A 21,271-nucleotide genomic window follows, 5' to 3' on the forward strand; every position below is an offset into this window, starting at 1 on the left:
GGCCGCACAGATGCGGAGAGTCACCGGGCGCTGCAGAGCCACTCCTCGCCAATGTGCCTTCAACCCCAATTAATTAACCCACGGGGCTCGAAGCGAGCAGGTACCCATCCGCAGCAAGGCTCCCGTTTTTAAATGCGCATCTCATTTCTCAATTGGCTGCTCTGGCCACTTTTATTAAGAGAGGGGATTCATCCAAGATTTAGGCTCTGTTCTAAAAACTGGAGAGTTGACTATATAGGGAGCAATTTTAAAATAGTATCTTTCTGAAAATGTAAAATGCAACATCATGTTCATCCTTTACAGAAAAGGAAATCCAACACTGAAAAAAAGGTGTAGTATTTACCTTTTTTTTTTTATTCACTCTAAAAATGGCTAGTAAATTCTAGAAATAATACATCAAGTAACACATTGAATTAAATGTGAAATAAAATACTATATGTATCATATATGTAATGCTATTTGCATAAAACTGTAAATTAGGATCTAGCTACTACACTACTTTTTTATTTTACTACACTAATTTTTTTATTACAAAAGTATATGAGTAAATACATATTTGCATGCATAAAGTTTTGTTTGAAAATTGTTATCAAAATGCATCAAGTAACATTTAATTAATTTGTATTTTTTTTCTTATAAAGATTTTTATCAATTATTTTACTGCAAAAAAAAAAAGCAAATACATAAATACAAAATAATTAGGTGCAGAATACATTGCAACAGTTTTTCATACTGTTCAAGATAAGACAAAGTCAGAAATTATTGTTTATAAATAAAATGCATTATAATCTAATAAAACAAAGACTTTTGATTGGATTAATAATTGAGTTAGTTTTTATACTTATTTGATTATTAACTCAACATTCAAACACCAGACTGTTAAATAAATTGACTTTGGTTTTGCCTATATATGTTTTGTCTATATATTTTGAGGGTTTTGAGTTTGCATTTCACCTTTTTTTTATTATTATTAATTCATTTTAAACATCTCTTTTAACGCTATAAAGGATCTGTGGTTGCAGGTTTGTTGCTGGTGGCAAAACTACATAAATTTATCTCTATTTGCTTTTGCAAAATCTTAAAATCACAGAAAGCATAAAATAAGATTGTGGATATAATGAAATGGTTAAATGTATAGTGGGAGCTACCTTTAACTTTTACTTGCTATTTTGGTTCTTTTACAATGGTCATGTGAAATAAATCATACCCTTCATAAATATGGGGTTTGATGTTGTAAGCATAAATGTTTGTTATTAGTCACAATCTTGACATGATATGAAGGCAGCACTAAAGGAAGGCAGCTTGCCAGATTTGGAAACAGGCCTAATCCTCCTCTAGATCCTGCGTGAGAAATACACTGAGAGTCAGCTCATGGAAAATCATGGATGCAACACTTAAAAGCATTTCCTTTGTTTGGCCCCCTGCGCTCCCTTGACGGATCCTGGATGAAGGATGTAAATAGAGAGTGATGGTGCTCTAATTGTGGGCAGTTGTCATATGGAGCTATTTGAGTAGAGATTACGGGCACCACTTCACACAGATCCACTCCCGTTCAGAGCAGTAAAGCGATGAGAGATCAGGAAAAACTGAGGGATTACACAAATGGACTACACTTACCCAATTAACACTCTAACAGGAGACAGAACACACTGCTTAACATCTCAATAGCACTGTTTTGGGCTGCTCGACCCACCTCGTGCCACATATCTAATGCCAGATTAACCATAATAGCAGATATTTTTAATCCATGCGAAGAGGGGAAATCACCTCATGTGACTCCTTCTAGCAAAATTAGACATCAGGGTGTTTAAATTTATTGCTAGAATGCACATTGTTAGCCAACATGATTGACACATTTGTTAACATATACAAATACATTTTGAATATGTTGACTCATTATTTAGCTTTGTTGCTAAAGCTTTGTTTGTGGCGATTTCTTCAGACAACATTAAAACAAACCTTTTTGTATATTTTCAAGTGATTTCAAAATGTGAAATTAACTTTTTTTTTTGAGATTTTGAAATATGAGGTGTTTAAAATAAATGCACTTGCTTGAACTCAATTTCCCTTCCTTCTCTCTATAGCACAGACCTATGGAGACAAAAAAGAGGCCATTTACAACATGCAAGGGTAGTGTGTCTATATCTAGGTTTTTCTGTGTGTGTGTGTGTGTGTGTGTGTGTGTGTGTAAATAGCTTCACTAATCATTGCTTTTGAAAAGCACTGATTTATGGCCATTGTTGAATGCGGGCCATGATGAGAGGGCCGGTGGTAAGTGCATTTGGATGTCTATGTGTGATGGTGGCGTAAACAGGCACTTTATTTATTGCCGTGCTGGGGCCCTCTGTGCGGAAGAGCGCCTCCCCAAATTGAAATATAGCGTGAGTTTACCCTGCTGATTAGGGCTCGAGCGCTGCAGCCGCCCAAGGCTATCATCAAACAGAGAACCGCGCGAGCTGACACCTAATTGTAGCGGGATTAATGTTTGCGGAGTGACAACAAATAACCCCGAGTGTCAGCGAGAGAGACTGGTGGCGCACAATGGATGAGGTGCTGGGCCTTTGGTGTGGGGCCACGTGGGACCCTAATGCGGCGTAATCCATGATAATCCTATAAAGGTGTTGGTAGCCCTTTAGGGATTATATGTGTCCTACTGAGAGACATTTTGTTTAGGATTCAAAAAATTAATTATTTGGTAACCATCCATTAGGCCTTTAATATAATGAGCATTTGAATATAGGATCTGTCTACAGGACAATATGCCTATTGTAGCAAAAAAAAACTAAGGCATTTAAATTGATTGCAAGAATGAAAATAGCTAGCCAAATTTATATACCACTTAGCTCTACTTGTTTTGAACATGCTGATTTGTCGGGCAGCATTCTTGTTGGATGCAATGGAGAATAAGGTCTTTTTCTGGTAGCATATAAACTGAATTACATTTGCATAGTCTTTCATGACATTACTTCTTTACAATGCATTATTTTCGCTGTATTATTGTGGACCGAAATGCAATAGCCCCCTTAGTGTCTTAAGGATGCTACCATAGATAAATAATTTACTATCGCAACTAATTTCATTGTACCTGAAATGAATTCAAAAATTGGAGCATACATGTGTTTGGGAACCGAATAAGTTATTTTATAATAGGTATGCTCTCCTAAACGTCGTCTCTCTCTCTCTCTCTATCACACACACACACTTATGCAGTGTTTTCATTGTTATAATACCCTTGTTTCAATCACTTTTTTAATTGTCACAGTAATTTCTCTCATTTCAACCTGATTATATGAGGTTTTCAGAATACTAAGTTAATTTTCATCATCACAATTATACTCAAAGTGGTCAAAAAGTGTAATGAACTTACTTCAGGTTGTAACTTTTCTCTTACTTACCAATTAAATTCAAATTTAAGGTAGGAGAATTAACTGCTTTTTTGCTGCACACAACTCTAGAAGATAGGTCATTCAGTGAAAATTATATATGTGTTTCCATATCTAAATATACTGTCAGGTTTTGTACAGTATTTGTGGAAAGATCTGCATAAAGTGTCTTTCTAATAAACACATAACTGCAGTAGTAATGTCACCTTTATGTATACTGGAAAAAATGGCGTAGAAACAAATTTCACTCACAAATTGCTATCTTATGTCAACTTTTATAATTTAATATATATATATATATATATATATATATATATATATATATATATATATATATATATATATATGTATATGTATATATATATATATATATATATATATATATATATGTATATGTATATATATATATATATATATATATATATATGTATATGTATATATATATATATATATATATATATATATATGTATATGTATATATATATATACATACATATACATATATATATATATATATATATATATATATATATATATTTTTTTTTTTTTTTTTTTTTACTTTTTATTCATCAAAGTATCCTAAAAAAGTATCACATGTTCTGAAAAAATATTAAGCAGCAGAACTGTTTCCAACTTTGATAATGAATCATCATATTAGAACGATTTCTAAAGGATCATGTGATAATGATCCTAAAAATTCAGCTTTGCATCACAGAAATAAATGATAATTTCAAGTATAATAAATGTAAAAACAATTATTTTAAATTGTAAAAATATATCACAATATTAAAAATTATTTCTGTATTTTTGATCAAATAAATGCAGGCTTTATGAGCAGAAGAAACTTCTTTCAAAAACATTAAAATTAGTAATGTTTCCAAACTTTTGGTCTGTACTGTATATATTTACATTTGGCTAGATGAACCCTATTTACTACAATTCAATATACAATTATTGGTTTTTACATATAAGTACTGTACATACATTTCAGTAACCAGAAGTCGAGTTCTCCTGAGGAAGTAACCAGTACGCCGCTCGAGCACTTTTCGTTAAGATGCGTGTCGTACGTTCATCCACAAAACATGTCATTTTATTACTTTTATATCACAGGTATATAAAACGATTTATATAAAAAATATGTTAAATATTAGAATTGGGCAAAATACAATTTGGCTGTACCTATTTTATTACAGATAATATTCCCAAACTCCTGATGTAATCACCCCCCCCCCCCCCCCCCCCTCTGTCAGAGAGAGAATTGTAAGCGTCTCTACAGCCGCTCATCCAAGCGTTGCCATATAAACTTCCAATAAAACGGAGCCGCGTGATGACCTTTACCGTAATTCATCACGGAGCGCGCCGGTGACTGAGGGGGGGCCGTCACAGACCGATAATCTGATTACCACAACATCTGTAACATCAATAATGTCCGATGAGATTGTTTTGCGCAACCAAACATGCCGAGGCCATAAAAGAGAGAGAGAGAGAGAGAGAAGGCTACGAGTCATCATCTCTTTGACATTTTATTTTACTTGCATTTCCGATCAGGTGAGCATGCAAGATTAGAGAATATCCACGTGGCTGCGTCAGGATGTTTGCCGATGACTGCCATATGCCATATTGGACAAGTGCCATCATAACTTTGCCAAGTATTGCATATCTCAGTACTTAACTGTCACGTGTGATTAAACGGAGTTGGTTCGACTGAAGCGAGTTTAAACTGACACTGTCGTGTCCCTGATTACCCTAAATCACTTTTTATGCTCTTGCATTTGTCTCACCTGCTTTATAATGAGTTTAAATCGTAGGTGAAAGACACAGTTCGTCTGCGCGGGTTTAAAAAGCGCGGGAAACACTTAGAACTGGATATAAATGTTTTGCTTAACTAGAGGAAGCGTCGCGCTTGCAGTCCAATCGCGTGATCCATTAAGCTCATTTATTAAACGCAATTTGCCTTGTGTCATTGACTTGGGTAAGGCCTCGGAGTTGAGAACGGTGAGACACACACGAGACCACCGGGCGGGACAGCGGGGAAACACGGATCTGACATGCGGAATTAGGAGGCAATTAAGAGGAGGTGGTTTCCGGTAAACGGTGGACACATATGGACAGCGCTGGGCGAGTAATGTCAGCTTAATAGCTATATTCTGATTGCTCTTTAATGGTGCTATCACCCGCTGAAGCACTGGATGGGTGTTCTGGTCAAGGTGGTGACCAGTTAAAAAAATAGAGCGAGGCCTATAAGGTCCAATCCATATCGGTGTCTTATGATTTTTATGCATAGCTACTATTATCCACGATTTTTCTTACACCATATTGGTTTGTAACGATTTACCCAGCTAACTGAGATCTGTAAGGACGTTTTCCTTATGTCATGAAAACGATATTTCACTCAGTTAATTTAATGTTCTACAAATATTTTACTTGGTTATTGAAGGTATATAACAGTAAGATAATAAATTATAATTGTTGTCTTCAATGAGCCAAAGAAAGCTCACGTTACTCCGCTCCTCATCAGGTTACACTGGCTACCAGTAGCTGCTCGCATCAAATTCAAGGTACTGATGCTAGCCTACAAGACGACCACTGGCACGGCACCAACTTACCTAAACTCACTGGTTAAATCTTATGTGCCCTCCAGAAGTTTGCGCTCTGCAAGTGATCGACGCCTTGTGGTACCATCCCAAAGAAGTTCAAAATCACTCTCAAGGACCTTTTCCTGGACTGTCCCCAGCTGGTGGAATGACCTCCCAATCTCAATTCGTACAGCTGAGTCTTTACTCATTTTCAAGAAACAGCTAAAGACTCATCTTTTTCGCCTGCACTTAACCAACTAACACTAGCACTTTTCCTTTTCTTGTCTTTTAATTAAAAAAAAAAAAAAAAAAAAAACCTACCTATGCGTTCTATACTAGACTAACTGAGACTTGTCATGGCACTTGTATACTGTTGTTGTTCTCTTGTTGACCTGACTGCTTCTGTTGTTCTCATTTGTAAGTCGCTTTGGATAAAAGCGTCTGCTAAATGATTAAATGTAAATGTAAATGTAAATGTATAAAATAGGCTATTCCATTGTATAATTTTGCGAACATTGTAGAAACGTTTTGAATGTCCTCTAAACATTCCGAAACAAGACAAACAGCCAACTCAGACAGAGACAGAGAGGGAGAGAGGGAGAGAGGGAGAGAGGGAGAGAGAGATCAGCTAGGCTACATAATAAAGGTATATTGTAAAAAGGTTAATAGGGTGCGGGTTTGGGCCTGCAGGACACCGTTCACTTGCGCAGCGCAGAGATGCATGATTAGTTGTGGTTCGTGTTAATATGTGCATGTTTTTGTGTACAGCTTTAAATCATCTTTGTTTGTGTTTTGCAACCCCTAATTTGTTGTCGTTTGTGACGGCTGTTTTCTTGCCCCTGTTTTCCCTATTAGGCATATTTAAGGCCATGCAGGCGCGCAGGCAGAAGAGGCACTATGTTCAAGGTTGAGTTACTTTTGGGGCTTTTTTGTGTGAGCTATTTGTCTCAGCAGTCAGTACTGTTAATGTAACATTAGGTGTTTGATGTTTCATCATTTCAACCAATATTGCGTGAGATAACGAATGTAAAATGAAACCGCTAGGAACACGTTTGAATTCCCTCAGAATGTGCGGGGGGAAAATCCACGCGCCATGCCTATTAGCCTGGGTAATTTATTTTGTGTATGTCAGAAAACAAGAAGGCCAGAAAAAGAATATGGGGCTTTCTTTTCCATTACCAAACATTACAATCTTATTTCCATCACTGCACCGTTAAGTAATTTGCGAAAAGCCAACAGAGTCTGGCGCGCCACGCGCGTGGCGTGTGTTTAAATCCATTACTTTACCTTTTAATCAAACCTCGAGCTCGTGTCAAAACGCACCGATTTCTCCATGCATCTCTCGGAGCTCGTTCCAGTTCACCGGATGACCTTGAAAATGTTTGCTCTCCTAAACGTCGTCTCTCTCTCTCTCTCTCTCTCTCTCTCTCTCTCTCACACACACACACACACACACACTCTCTCATGCACTATTTTCATTGTTATAATATCCTTGTTTCAATCACTTTTTAAATTGTCACAGTAATTTCTCTCATTTCGACCTGTTTATATGAGGTTTTCAGAATATAGGCTATATAGTCGACTTTCATCATCACAATTATATTCAAAGAGGTCAAAAAGTGTAAGCAACTTTTTACTGGTTGCAACCTTTTTCTTACCAATTTCAGGCAGCAATTAAACTCAAATTTAAGGTAGGAAAATTACCTGTTCCTTTTTTTTATTTTGTGCAGTAACAAAAAATTCATATATAGAGAAAATAGGTCATTCAGTGAAAATGATATATTTGTTTCTATATCCAAATGACAGTATAATATACTGTCAGGTTTTGTACAGTATTTATGGAATAATCTGCTGTCTTTCTAATAAACACATAACTATAGTGTCACCTTTATGTATACTGCAAGAAATGGTGCAAAAACAAATTTCACTCACAAATTGTAAAATAAAAATTATTTACAAAGAAACGGAAAGAAACGCGTTGAAAACATGTCAATTTGAAGCAGGCTAAAAACTGAAATAGGCTACTGTTTCCAATATTTTATTCCCATTTTTTTTCTTTTTTTTCACATTTGGCTAAATAAACTGTAGGTATTTACAAACAATTATCTATTTTTACATATAAGTAGGCTATATACATTTCAACGCGTTTGCAAACGTTTTAGTAACCGGGAGTCGCGTTCTTATGATGAAGTTAACCAGTACTACTCGAGAGCTTTTCATTTAGGATGCAAAAGTTTGAGAGAACTTTTAACTTATAAAATGAATGTACCGAAAAAGATTAAACACTTTAAAGATCAATTAACAGTTATTAGAGCACAAGCGAGAAAATTTATATGCACCCGCGCCTTTAGGATTACCTCTATGTTTTTTGGAAGACGTGTATGTGTGTGTGTGTGTGTGTGTGTGTGTGTGTGTGTGTGTGTGTTTGGGTTGATGGGGAGGGGGCATGCTAGATGCTTTCGGGTGTGATTTATCGCAGTCCCGGGGAAAGCGCTCCCGTTCCTGTCCTAACGCATTTCAGCGCGCGCATCAGCCGTGATTAAACACCTGCTATGGCGCGCGAACAAAGCGCGCTAATCCAATATGTATCTCTGACATCTTAAATATCACCCAATCCCCCGGCATCACGCGCAGCTTTTCCGCAAGATGGAATTCTAAAACATATTTTTCTAATTTATGGACGGACGATAAATCAAAATTAAGCCGTGGACAATGAAATATACATCAGCGTGCTGAGAACAGGCCTGAAATGCAGCTACAGGCTCGAGCGCGTGCATGTGCATTGTGGTTTGTGAAACTGCTTTATGAAACCTCACACATGCTCAAGCCAAATTCTGTCCCGATACAAAATCTTCCATGCCGAAATATCATACAACTAGCAACAGTTCTAACTGCACTGTAAGAAATATGAATAGAACTTTTTATGTAAATCACATTTTAAATCAACAGTATTCCTGCAAATGTTTTCCAAATTAGACTAAAAGAGGTAGGCTATATGAACAAATAATTCCATAATGCTCAATATTTCTGTTTTATTTAAGGTTTGTAAGTTCCCAGAATGCATTGCAGCATGAACTATAATGTTGACCTAGTTGTTTTTGCCATTACTATTAGTTATTTGTTGTTTAGTAAAAATAGTTTTCTATACTGTAACTGAATATAGTGTTAAAAGATCGAGTATAGCTATGAGCCTGTATGATTCCACTGCACTTATTATCTTTGATTAGTTGCATATGCATTCGTTTTTAGAGATTATTATTTATTGTGTAACAGTATTTACAAAGACAATAAATGATAGTTTAGCAAAAACAGATTTACTTTTTCTTTTCACTTAAGATTTTTGCTTAAATACACACTATAACTTTATTTTATCCTAGGTCTTAAAGTCTGCATTTGCTTCACTAAACACACATGCTTCTGCAAGGCATTGTAGTTTTATAATGTATGAGGTGAGTTTTTGCATTTTATATATATCCTAACTTAATTTGCATGCTCTTTTGTCATTTAAATCATAGCCAGTGAGTCCTATATGGTGCTGTTGTTTTCTCTGGCCCTAGATTGCTTGTTCTCAGACAGACATAAAGGAAGGCCATTCTCTCCGGTCATTGTCCCGGTGATGCTTATTATTTGTGACTCTTCAATTCCACTGTTTCCCCGAATTCTCAGCACATTCTGCACAGTGTATTACGCGCCGTGAACTACTTGGACATCAAACGCGTGTATGTGGCCCTATAGCCACATAATGGATTCAGTACCCTGTTCTCATGTTTGGAAACAACTCAACATTGGTGGCCCTACAACCGCTGAAACCAAGAAAATATCTGACCATCGTTTTGTTTGTACTTACAGGCTTTTATTACGGATTTCCATGCTGAACAAAGGCCAGGAGGAATGGCTCAGTGCAGAAACAATACATCATCAGACTGACCTAGTTTGCAGGACCGCGGGTGCTTGCGAAGGATAATTGTTTGTAATCATCTTAATTAATATAATAATCATCTAATTTTATACCTCCTAATGAAAATTAAGTGCATTTTGATGCATAAGTTGTAATCAGCAAGCCAAGTAATTCATCTAATGATTTGTATCAGTGTTTATTCAAATAAGCAAACAATTTAATGCATTCATTTATACCGATTAAAACTTTGCAAGCTTGAACAGTGCGGTGGAGGTAGACCTGCAAGGCTCTTTTACATTTCAGCACCTTCAAACAGGCTTAAAACCTGTACAGAAAACAAAAGGATGTAAATATTACATTAAATGTGAAAATTCAATGACAAATAAGGATACTAAAAATTAGTAGTCTAGCATGCATCTCTGTTCCAGACTAAAAATGGTTCAACTGGTGACCAAAGTTGTTATGCTTTAAATTTGTTCACTAAGCGCATCATTTGTCTATCTTTAATTTAATGAGCAGTGACAATCTTAGTAACTCACAATATTGACCTGCGTATTATGTGGCATAATGTAGGCCACAGAGTATAGATAAAAAAAATAAGTCCAAAATTAATCAAATATAAATAGGTTATGAAGACTTGTTTATGTTTTGAGGCCCATGCAACTAAAATGTGGAGGCTAAGATAGGCCTTTCATTTATGAACTAATATTATTTTTATAGTGGGCCATTTTAATAATGCTGCCATATGTATATTTTGTAACTACGTCATTTTTCTATGATATTCAGAAAGGAAATGAATAAAGAGCTGTTGCTTGTATTTTCTGCAGACATGCGTCATTTAAGGATGTTTAATGTCACATTTTTATTGTCCTTTGCTTTCAGATCTTCTGTGAATCGTTTCCATCAATGCATCAGTCAATCAATCTTCACCAGCACCACACGCCATCAGCAACTCCATTTTGTTGTTTCTTCTAATGGAAACGGCTCTCCATGAGAGTTCTGATGAGTTCGAGTGATGAACGAGGACACAGTTTGGTGAGAGTAAGTGAAAATCACATTCTCTTCCTCCACTCAGCGACTTTTATGTAAAACAGCACAATTAAACAATGTCCTGAAAATGAATGTATGCTGCAAACATGAGGCTCATTTGGCTGATGAATGGCCGCACTTTGGATAAAAAGCGATTTTAGTTGAGTGTGCGTTTAATACTGCTCTCATTGAAGTATTTCAGACCGATTTTCATTTGTTGAATTTATTCATTTTTAGTTTTTTAATATATATATTTTATTGGCTTTGGTGCGGTTTTTATTTATCATTTAAACTTGTTTTTTTTCTCCCCTGGTCAGGCTGGTCTGTTTTAATGGTTTGAGCGCATCTCAGCTGATCTGGTAGACCAGCAAAAACCAGCTGACAACTTTTTAGGCAGGTTTAAGAAATTTTTTCAGTATGGTTTATTATTAATACTAACAATTTTACTAATAGTAGTATTAGGCCTGCTGTTGTTGTTCCTGATGTACTTTATTGCAGAACTGTTACAGCACTAGTTGTGTTGTTTATATTATGGCCATTTTGTTGCTCTTTGTGAGAGAGGGAATTTTCATTCCGCTTTTGACTCTGTTCAGCCCCTGAAACTGGGGGATGTGATCAATCTGCCGCCTATTAAGGCCGTTAATTGATAATGCATACTAATTAGGCAGAGCTTTGGTGCTTTAGAGACTTTGAGGAGGTAATTGTCAGGCACAAGTCCAAATGTAGTTTAAAAAGCAGTCTGCACGTGGTGAGAAATTTCACTCTGCTGGCAGCGTGAGGGGCTTATAATGAACTGAACTCATAAACAGGTTTAGTGCACAAGTACTAGTAAAAAGTTTGGAGTCAGTAAGATTTTATTTTATTTTTTGAAAGAAATTAATACTTTTTTTCAGTAAAGACATTAATTTGATGAAAAGTGACAGTAAATACATTTAGAATGTTACAAAATATTTATATTTAATTAAATGATAATTCTATTAATCAGGGATCTTGAAAAAAAAAAAAATAATAATTTCTTTTCCATAAAATATATAAAGCAGCACAACTTTGTCAACATTGAAAATCTTTTGAAGTGTCAAATCCGCATACTAGAATGATTTCTGAAGGATCACGTGACTCTGAAGACTGGAGTAATGATGCTGAAAAAACAGCTTTGCATTAAAGGAATAAATTAAATCTAAAATATATTCAAATAGAACAGTTATTTTAAATTGTAATAATATTTCACAATATTACTGTTTTTATTTTATTTTTGATCAAATAAACGTAGCCTTGCTGAGCATACTCTTTCAAAATCATTTAAAAAGTCTTACAACCCCAAACATTTGAATGGTATTGTATGTAGAAAATAATTTTGTAATTTTATAGGGCTGCACGATTATGACAAAAATCATAATTGTCAATTATTCCCTTGAAATAGTACTTACGATTATCACAATTTACATTGAATGATGTTTATACCATTGTTTGATGCAACTGCATGCTGTATATTTATATGAAAATAAACAAGCTAAAAACACAATAACTGAAAAAGATGATGGCATGTCCTTGCATGAAGGTGGACTGAATGTTGCATTCCAACAGTAGGCCCACACAAACTTCTCTTCTGTTGATGCGTGCGTGCGTGGTCATCTTGAGTGAGACGCATTTAACTTCACTTGATGCAACATCAAGCAGCCCCTGACAAGCATTCATCAAAGCACGCAGCTCTAATTAAACTAGATCAACATGTGAGAATATTTGTTCCTTTTCAGTGTCAAAATCAAGACCCTTTGAACCGCCAATCTCCCGCGCAAATGAGCGTGTCTGTCTGCCATGTATAGAGGCTGGGTGTGATGTTGTCAAAAGCTGTTGCCATGGCGGTTGGTTGTGGTGCTCGACCCGAATTTGTTCCCCTTTGCTCCGCGCGTCCCTCACAAGTGAAGCCCGTGGCGCGTGTCTGAAGGTTGTCACATGCTGTTTTCTGTCCGAATGGTTCATGGACATCCTTTAAAACAAGTGGCTGTATTACTATTTATTCTAAACTTCAAAACTAATACTTTGTAGTGAGAGATTTGTGATCAATAGACTATAAAAAAGTTTGTATATACTGTAAAGACTACTTTTCAAAGATTATTGGAGGATGTTTACAAGAAAATAACATTTCAGGCTATCTACTTCATAATTTCATTTCAACCATTCAGTGTTACTTGGTGTATCTTTGTAATTATTTGTGAAATTTTACTGAGTAAAAAAATGTAGGGTTTCTGCAGGACTTAATAAGTCTTAATTTGTGCTTCCACCAATTTAAACCATAAAGGGAAAGGTCGCCTTCATTTGCTGGTCACCATTGACTTCCATAGTATGGAAAAAAAAGTCAAGTCAATAGGGACAGCAACTGAAGGTAAACTCTCCCTTTAAAAAAGGTCTTAAAGGGATAGTCCACCCAAAAATGAAAATGTTATGTTTATCTGCCCAGGGCATTTAGATGTAGGTGACTTTGTTTCTTCAGTAGAACATAAAATAAAAAAAAATGTAACTCAATTTTTTTAAACAATTGCAGTCTGTCAGTCATATATTGGAAGTGAATGGGAATCACAGCTTTGAGTCAAAAAAAAAAAAACATACACAAATTAAACACAACAAGAAACAATTTGTTTGTGCAAGAAACTGAACAGTATTTATATAGTTTATATATTTTAACCTCTGATTCACCACAATTGACACTCCATCTACAATCTCAAGTAGGAGTGTCAATGGTCCACTTGAGAGTTAGGTGGCAATAATCAGTGGTGGACAGTAACGAAGTAGCTTTACTTCGTTACTGTACTTAAGTAAATTTTTCAAGTATCTGTATTTTACTGGAGTAGTTTTATTTTGAGTAACTTTTACTTTTACTTCACTACATTCCAAAGCATAAAATCGTACTTTTAACTTCACTACATTTCATAAAACATATCGTTACTCCCTATAATATATCACGTGCTCCGACACGCAGAAGCGGTGTTTGATTCATCCTGAACGAACTGAGTCTTTTCAAAATAAACTTAAATCGGATCGCAAATCGCACCAAACGATTCATTTACGAATTAGAATGATCCGATTGCAGCCTACTGTCTATGGATTGCAACTGTTCTGGAGTCGACCACTCACTGATTCAAATGAACCGTTTAGTGCGAGTCTACAGAAGTAAGAACCGGGAGATCTTGTGAGCGCGCGTGCGTCTGATGTTGCTAAAAGTAAGTTACTAATGTCGAAATTTTGGATTAATTATTGTAACTGAAAATCATATTTAGGTCAAAATTGTCAGTTGTTTGGGAACTAAATCCGTTGTAAAGAGTGATCTATTTAAGCCCACTGAAATGCTCGAGTGCAGACGATGCTAAGTTGAGGTAATTTTTTATAAATAATGTCCAAATATTTTTATTCAACTACCTATATATATATATATATATATATATATAGATTACATCTGGGGAGAAAAGAAAGGATGTGATGTTCAGAACATGGTAACTACAGTAATTATCAAAGTGGGAAGAGATGCCCCCTTTTTGGCCAGGGGTGTTTTTACACCACAGACAAGGTTTGAGAAGGAAAAAAATCCAGGGGCGTAGCCATCTTTTCAGAAGTGAGGGGGACAGAAATTATATATATATATATATATATATATATATATATATATATATATATATATATATATATATATATATATATATATATATAGGCTATATAACATTTCTTTAATCTATATAGCTTACCAATCAACAGTTTTTTAAAGAAGTATCTTCTGCTCACCAAGCCTGCATTTATTTGATCCTAAGTACAGCAAAAAACAGTAATATTGTGAAATATTTTTATATTTAAAATAACTTTTTTCCCTATTTGAATGTATTTTAAATTGTAATTTATTCCTGTGATCAAAGCTGTATTTTCAGCATCATTACTCCAGTCTTTAGTGTCACATCCTTCAGAAATCCTTTAATATGCTGATTTGCTGATTATCAATATTTAAAACATGAGTATTTTTTTTCAGTATTCTTTGATGAATATAGGATCCCAAAATTTGCATTTATGTGAAATAAAAAGCTTTTGCAACATTGTACACTATGTTTCAAAGCTTACAGTCAATATAATTTTTGTTTTTTGGAAAATAAATTATAGAAATGAACACTTCTACTTAGCAAGGACTCTTTTGTGGTTTAGAGTCTCAGGCCGGCAACACCATGACTAAGGTTCTCTTGAGCAAGACACCGAACCCCCAACTGCTCCCCAGGCGCCGCAGCATAAATGATGCCCACTGCTCCGGGTGTGTGTTCTTGGTGTGTGTGTGTTCACTGCTGTGTGTGTGCACTTTGGATGGGTTAAATACAGTGCACGAATTCTGAGTATGGGTCATCATACTTGGCAATATGTCACGTCACTTCACTTTAAATTGATCAAAAGTGATGATAAAGACATAATTTTCTATTTCAGATTATTCCAGATTTCTATTTCAAAATAAATGCTGTTCTTCTGAACTTTCTATTCATCAAAGAAACCTTTTTTTTTTTTTTTTTTCTCTGAAGGATTGTCTGACTGGAGTATTGATGCTTAAAATTCAGCTTTGAAATTTCAACAAATTACATTTTGAAATATATCCAAATAAAAAACAGTTAATATAAATAAGTTAGTAAAAATATTTCACAATTTTTCTGTTTTGCTGTACTTTGGATCAAATAAATGCAGACTTGGTGAACAGAAGAGACTTCTTTAAAAAATATTAACAAGCTTACTGTTCAAAAACTGTTGACTGGTAGTGGATACAATAAGCAACTTAAATTTTTCTCAAATTTCTAACTTTTAATTGGCTTAGAAATCTATAACTGCTGGACAATAACAAATAATAATGATTTGTTTATATACTACAAAATGTTTTTGTCAATTAGCACTGCATTGGTAATACTTTATTTATCACCTGCTGAAGATGACTTGAAAAACCATATATTGTTGCAATCGTATGTTGTCTTTGTGTTTCCAAAAGTTTCTGGCCTTTTTTTTCTGTGTAAAAACTGTTTTAATACAGGGGTTTTCAACCTTTTAGGATATGCGCCCCCCCAAGTTTGTCTAATTACATTCGCGCCCCCCACCCTCCCAAAGTGCATGCAAACGAACATCATTGCTATACAAGAGTCATTCTACGAAACGGGTGCCATTTCCACTTTGCAATTTTCAAAATTTTCATTAAGAACAAACTTATTTTTGAAAAATGGTTCAGTGTTGTGAAGAGGTTCAGTGTTGGGAAGGAAGACAGGGTCGGCGTGACTGGGACTCGCACGTTTTATTTACAAAACTCAAATCAACAAACGAAAGTCTTAATCCTGATTCTTTACGGCGAAAAAAGTCAACCGGTTTATCTTTTAACGTCGGGTGTTTGGTTTGTAAGTGACGTATTAGTTTCACAGGTTTCAAACTGAAACTCATTTGCAAGCACTTCCGAACATCGGCACACTGTGGACGTGGTTCGTGATTAAGTGTGATGCACGTGAATCCGTATTTTATGTACTGTTCGTCATACATTCGTCGTTTTGATGCACCCAGGCCTTTGGTTTTTGCTATTAATCCTCTCTGCGTGGAAAGCCCCGTTGACGTGGAGGGTTCGACATCAATTTGCGGAAGTTGTACGGGTTCAGTCGGACACTCTTCTTCTTTTTTGCCTGACGGTTCACCCGTTTTATCACTGGAATTATTACGTTTAAGCCACCGGTCCATTTTTGTTTTGTTTTAATATTTAGCTTGAACTCGATCGCGTCAACTCTGCTCCTCTGCTCTGTAGCCAACTAATATATCACCATGGCAACGTCACAGAGACTGAGGTCGCCCAGCATGATTAGCTGCGGGACTAATCAGATTGCCCCCTCTAGTGGATGACTAAAGATTTGCTATCTTAAATTCACGTTTCACTTAAGCCTCTGAATTCACAGTTTCTCACACCCCCTTAACAGGTGTTGGCGCCCCCCTAGGGGGGCGGGCCCCACAGGTTGAAAACCCCTGTTTTAATACAGCGATAGCTGGACGCTTTTGCCCATATTAGGAATTTCCTGATATGATGTTCTGCGCGAGAGCGCCCTCCGGCTTCGAGTATGAATGAAACACACACTGCAGGAGAGTTTAGCGCTCTGTGATGTTCATCTCGCTGTATTCTGGGTCCGAATAAAATATCAAATCATGTGCAGACTATCCCGTCTCTTTGAGCTTAAATCTATATTTCTTCACACCAGCTCTTGAAAACCTTTATGCGAACACACTTGACCGAAAAAGTGTGGGGGACGAATTTCCGTGATATAAAAGTGGGGGGGAGGGAGGGGGGCGGGGCTGAAAAAATCATTATGAAAATATTATATTTTCCTTTAAAATGTTCTTCTTAACTTCAGGCCTTATTATCATGTCATATATAGTCCTAACTGTGATGTTCTGTAAAACAACAAACTTTAAAATACTTTGTTCTTACTGGTGAAAATCAGATGGTCATCTCTGTTTTCTCTCAGGTACATCACAGTGTAAGCTTTCACAGTTAACATCACTCTCATCAGCGTAGTCCATATCAACAACAAAAATATATCTTGAATCCATATAGTGGTTATTTTGGAAAAAATCCCAGGTATTTTGAGCAGTAGGATTATTAAAAATATGTGCGAATATAAAATTTAATTAAGTAGCCTATATAAAATTTCAGTACTTTTTTACTTAACTACATAAAAAATCGAGTACTTTTGTACTTTCACTTGAGTAAAATTGAAAAAGGAGTACTTTTACTCTTACTGGAGTAATATTTTATTATATGTATCTGTACTTTTACTCAAGTACTTGATTTGTGTACTTCGTCCACCACTGGCAATAATGTATTTATAAGTCTGTAATCTGCCATAAAGCAAGAAGAAGACGCATCATGCGCCGGCTGTTGAGAACTCACTCAGGACAGTTTGGACATTACGGTGAATCAGAGGAAAAAAACTATTGTCGGTGAATTAATTAAAAAGTAGTAAATATAATTTTACTTAGAGAAAATAATGATGTATTGTGTTACCTTTAATTTGTTCCTTAAAGTTTCCTTACTTTGTCTTCATAAAACCTTCGAAACACTTAAAATAGTTTCCACACCAAATTTCTTTCTGTATGCTAACACATACCTGACTAAAGTTTTTTATGTTCACTAAAGCCACATGTCAAGTGTAAAAATAGCCCTCTAATGAGACTTATGAGATTCAGCAAATCAAACTAAATGACAGGTTGAAATAAATATAGCCGGGTCACGGCACCACTATGCCCTGGTGTTATATTATTTGTTGTCATAAGATTCATTTAACTCATTGTTTATCATCGCTGACAGTTTTTCCACTTGAAAATGTGTGAATCTGTTTTATATAGCCCTTGTCTGTCTCTCTCTCTCTCTCTCTCTCTCTCTCTCTCTCTCTCTCTCTCTCTCTCTCTTTCCCTGTCTACCTTGTTTTTTTTCTTTTTCTTTTTGGATTTGTTTGTTTCCCGCTTTTCTCGAGGGGTGCGTGAAGACAGACAAGCTTGCCAGATTCATTTTCTGATCAAAGCTGTTTGATTTGGTCAATTTTGCCACATTGGAGACATTCTCTATTACTGAGATAAATAGCCCCGGGCTAACTGTCAACCAAAACTTGTAAGCTAATAAATTATTCCAATTTCTCCCTGCCGGATTTCTCCTGGGAGACAGCCTCTAGGAAATACACTTTTTGATTAGTAAATTTCTGTGTGTGTGTGTGTCTGGACATTCAGATATGTCGTCTTTGATTAGCGGCGGCCCTGTTAGAGCCGAGGGCGGCAGAGGTGCTGTCAGTCGAGCACAGACTCTACTGCATAATGCATTGACACAAACGGCTTTCTGCCACCTCCCTCTCCCAAAGCGAACGCAGGCGGACCGGGTTCCCCTCACCTGAGAGCTCCCTCTCTCTCTTTCTCTCTCGCTGTCCCTTTCTTGGCTAACCAGCTTAGGAAATAAAGCATTGTGACAGATCCTTAGTCGCTGCAGTCCTGTAGTTATGAGTGCCCAGCACACACACACACTTTGAAGTTGGAAATGGGTTGACTTGAGCTGAAAGTGTGCAATCAGCAGAATAGGGTAGAGCTGTTTGACTGATAGGCTGTTGGGAAATTGATCTCCACCCACTGGCCTGATAACCCCCCACCTGCCCTCATTCTTTTTTTTCTACACTTCTCTTTTATCTTATTTTTTCTTTTACCTCTTTTTTTGCAGGAACCAGCACTTAATCTGAAGCCATTCTGTGCATCCCTGACTCAAAAATGCTGGTTCTGCACCTGACACTTAAACTTTGTGGTCTTTCACCCCGATGTTCTCACCAAGTGCACTTTTCAAAGCTAAATGAAAATGAAAATAGATGTTACAAAACACAACTTTTTGATCATCAACACTTCAAATGGCCAATGCAACACGCATTTAGTTGCCATCCAGCCTACTTCTTTAATTTAGTTTTGAATTTATTTACAAACAGCACATGCATTTTCTGTGAGTTTTATGCATTTCATGACTTTTAAATATATATAAAATAAATATATTTTTTTTATAAATGTACATATAATCATTAATCTATTAGTAAGGTTCAAAGTGAAGAGCACAATATATAGTTATTCAAATTTAAATGTTATTTAAAATTAAATGAATTTTAAGTACAATATTTTTAAATACATTTAAATAAAAAGTAAAAAAAAGAAGGTTGATCAGAATTTGACTAACTTTTCAGTTATATAAAATTAAATACATTTAAAATTGCATATGTAATATTTATATACTGATGTTTTTACTTTTGAATATTTAAAGTTTTAAATAGTTAAAACTGTATTTAAAAGATACCCAAAATTCATATAATTAATTTTTTTTTTAAAGTGTAAGATTATATTTAAAATATTTAAATTAAATTGAAATTAAATTTTAATTTAATTTAAAAATTGCAAACATGTTTACTTTTGCTAATCATTGAGGTAGTATCCTTATATATAAGTTTTATGCATTCTTCACCCAACTAATTTGTCCCATTATAATACTTTGTACATATAGACGGTTTCAATGGCAACAACATAAACAAACATTACTGCGCATGCGCGCTTTTGTGGCCCTAACTCAACTTCCGGGAGACTTCCAAATATAGAATTTTTTTTATTACAAACAAAATATGTTTGCTGCGTAAATCAGACGGACTTAATGAAAATGCAAATTAATTCCTTGCCAGCAGGAGATGCTTTAAAGCGCGAGAAATAGGTTTCCCCAGTAACAGCTGTAAACAAAGCAGAGCTATGCTCACAAACGCTGCGTTATCAGTCATATAACATGCAAGTCTTCCTTCAGAAATACAGTGATATAAAAAAACACAGATACCTCGTTTTGATATTTAAACATATAAATGTAAGGAATGATTATTATTATTATTAAACGCGCAGTACGTGCTGCTAATGTTTATTCAACGAAGCCTTTTGGAAAATTTGTCATTTTTTAAATCGTGGCGAGTCTCCACAAATAAATAAATGTATGGGAAACACATCCCACAGCACAACCACCTGAGCCCAACTTCAGTCTACTTATCACCTTAACTTTAAAGGGTTAGTTCACCGAAAAATGAAAATTATGTCATTAATGACTCACCCTCATGTCGTTCCAAAAAAATAAGTTTTGGTCCAAAAATAGCAAAAACTATGACTTTATTCAGCATTGTCTTCTCTTCCGTGTCTGTTGTAACCGAGTTCAAAACACAACAGTTCAATGATATCCGGTTCGCGAACGAATCACTCGATGTAACCGGATCTTCTTGAACCAGTTCACCAAATCGAACTGAATCGTTTTAAATGGTTTGCGTCTCCAATACACATTAATCCAAAATTGACTTAAGCTGTTAACTTTTTTAATATGGCTGACACTCCTTCTGAGTTCAAACAAACCAATATCCCGGAATAATTCATGTACTCAAACTGTACACTGACTGAACTGCTGTGAAGAGAGAACTGAAGATGAACACTGAGCCGAGCCAGATAACGAACAAAAGATTGACTCATTCATGAGTCAAGAACCGGTTGCATCGGTTTTTCGGATCACCAGTAGTGATGGGAAGTTCGGTTCTTTTCCGCGAACCGATTTTTCCGGACATTTCGATTCAATAAACCGGTTGAAGAAAACGGTTCACCGGTTCTTTTGTGCTCGAAGTAATGACGTCATTGGTGATGATTGCCCTTCATTCAAGCCTTCAGTTTACCCGTGCTCATAACACTAGCACAGAATCAGTTCAGAATCAATCACCAAAAGAATCAGTCCGGTTCAGACGCTCGGTGTGTGTCAGTCTGCTTCACGCTGAATCACACATGCGCAGCATCATCAGCTCCTCGGTTCTCGAATC

The 21,271-nt window shown here is 35.8% G+C and overlaps 1 long non-coding RNA gene across 1 annotated transcript; it reads left to right on the forward strand.

Moving 5' to 3' along the window:
* The first annotated feature begins 9,804 nt into the window (after positions 1-9,804).
* Positions 9,805-19,246, forward strand: LOC132130910 (uncharacterized). The gene is made up of 3 exons (XR_009428809.1): positions 9,805-9,925; positions 10,740-10,898; positions 19,126-19,246. It is a non-coding gene; the product is annotated as an uncharacterized LOC132130910 (long non-coding RNA).
* Positions 19,247-21,271: the final 2,025 nt, after the last annotated feature.

Source organism: Carassius carassius, chromosome 47, assembly GCF_963082965.1.
Source record: "Carassius carassius chromosome 47, fCarCar2.1, whole genome shotgun sequence".
NCBI classification, from domain to species: domain Eukaryota; kingdom Metazoa; phylum Chordata; class Actinopteri; order Cypriniformes; family Cyprinidae; genus Carassius; species Carassius carassius.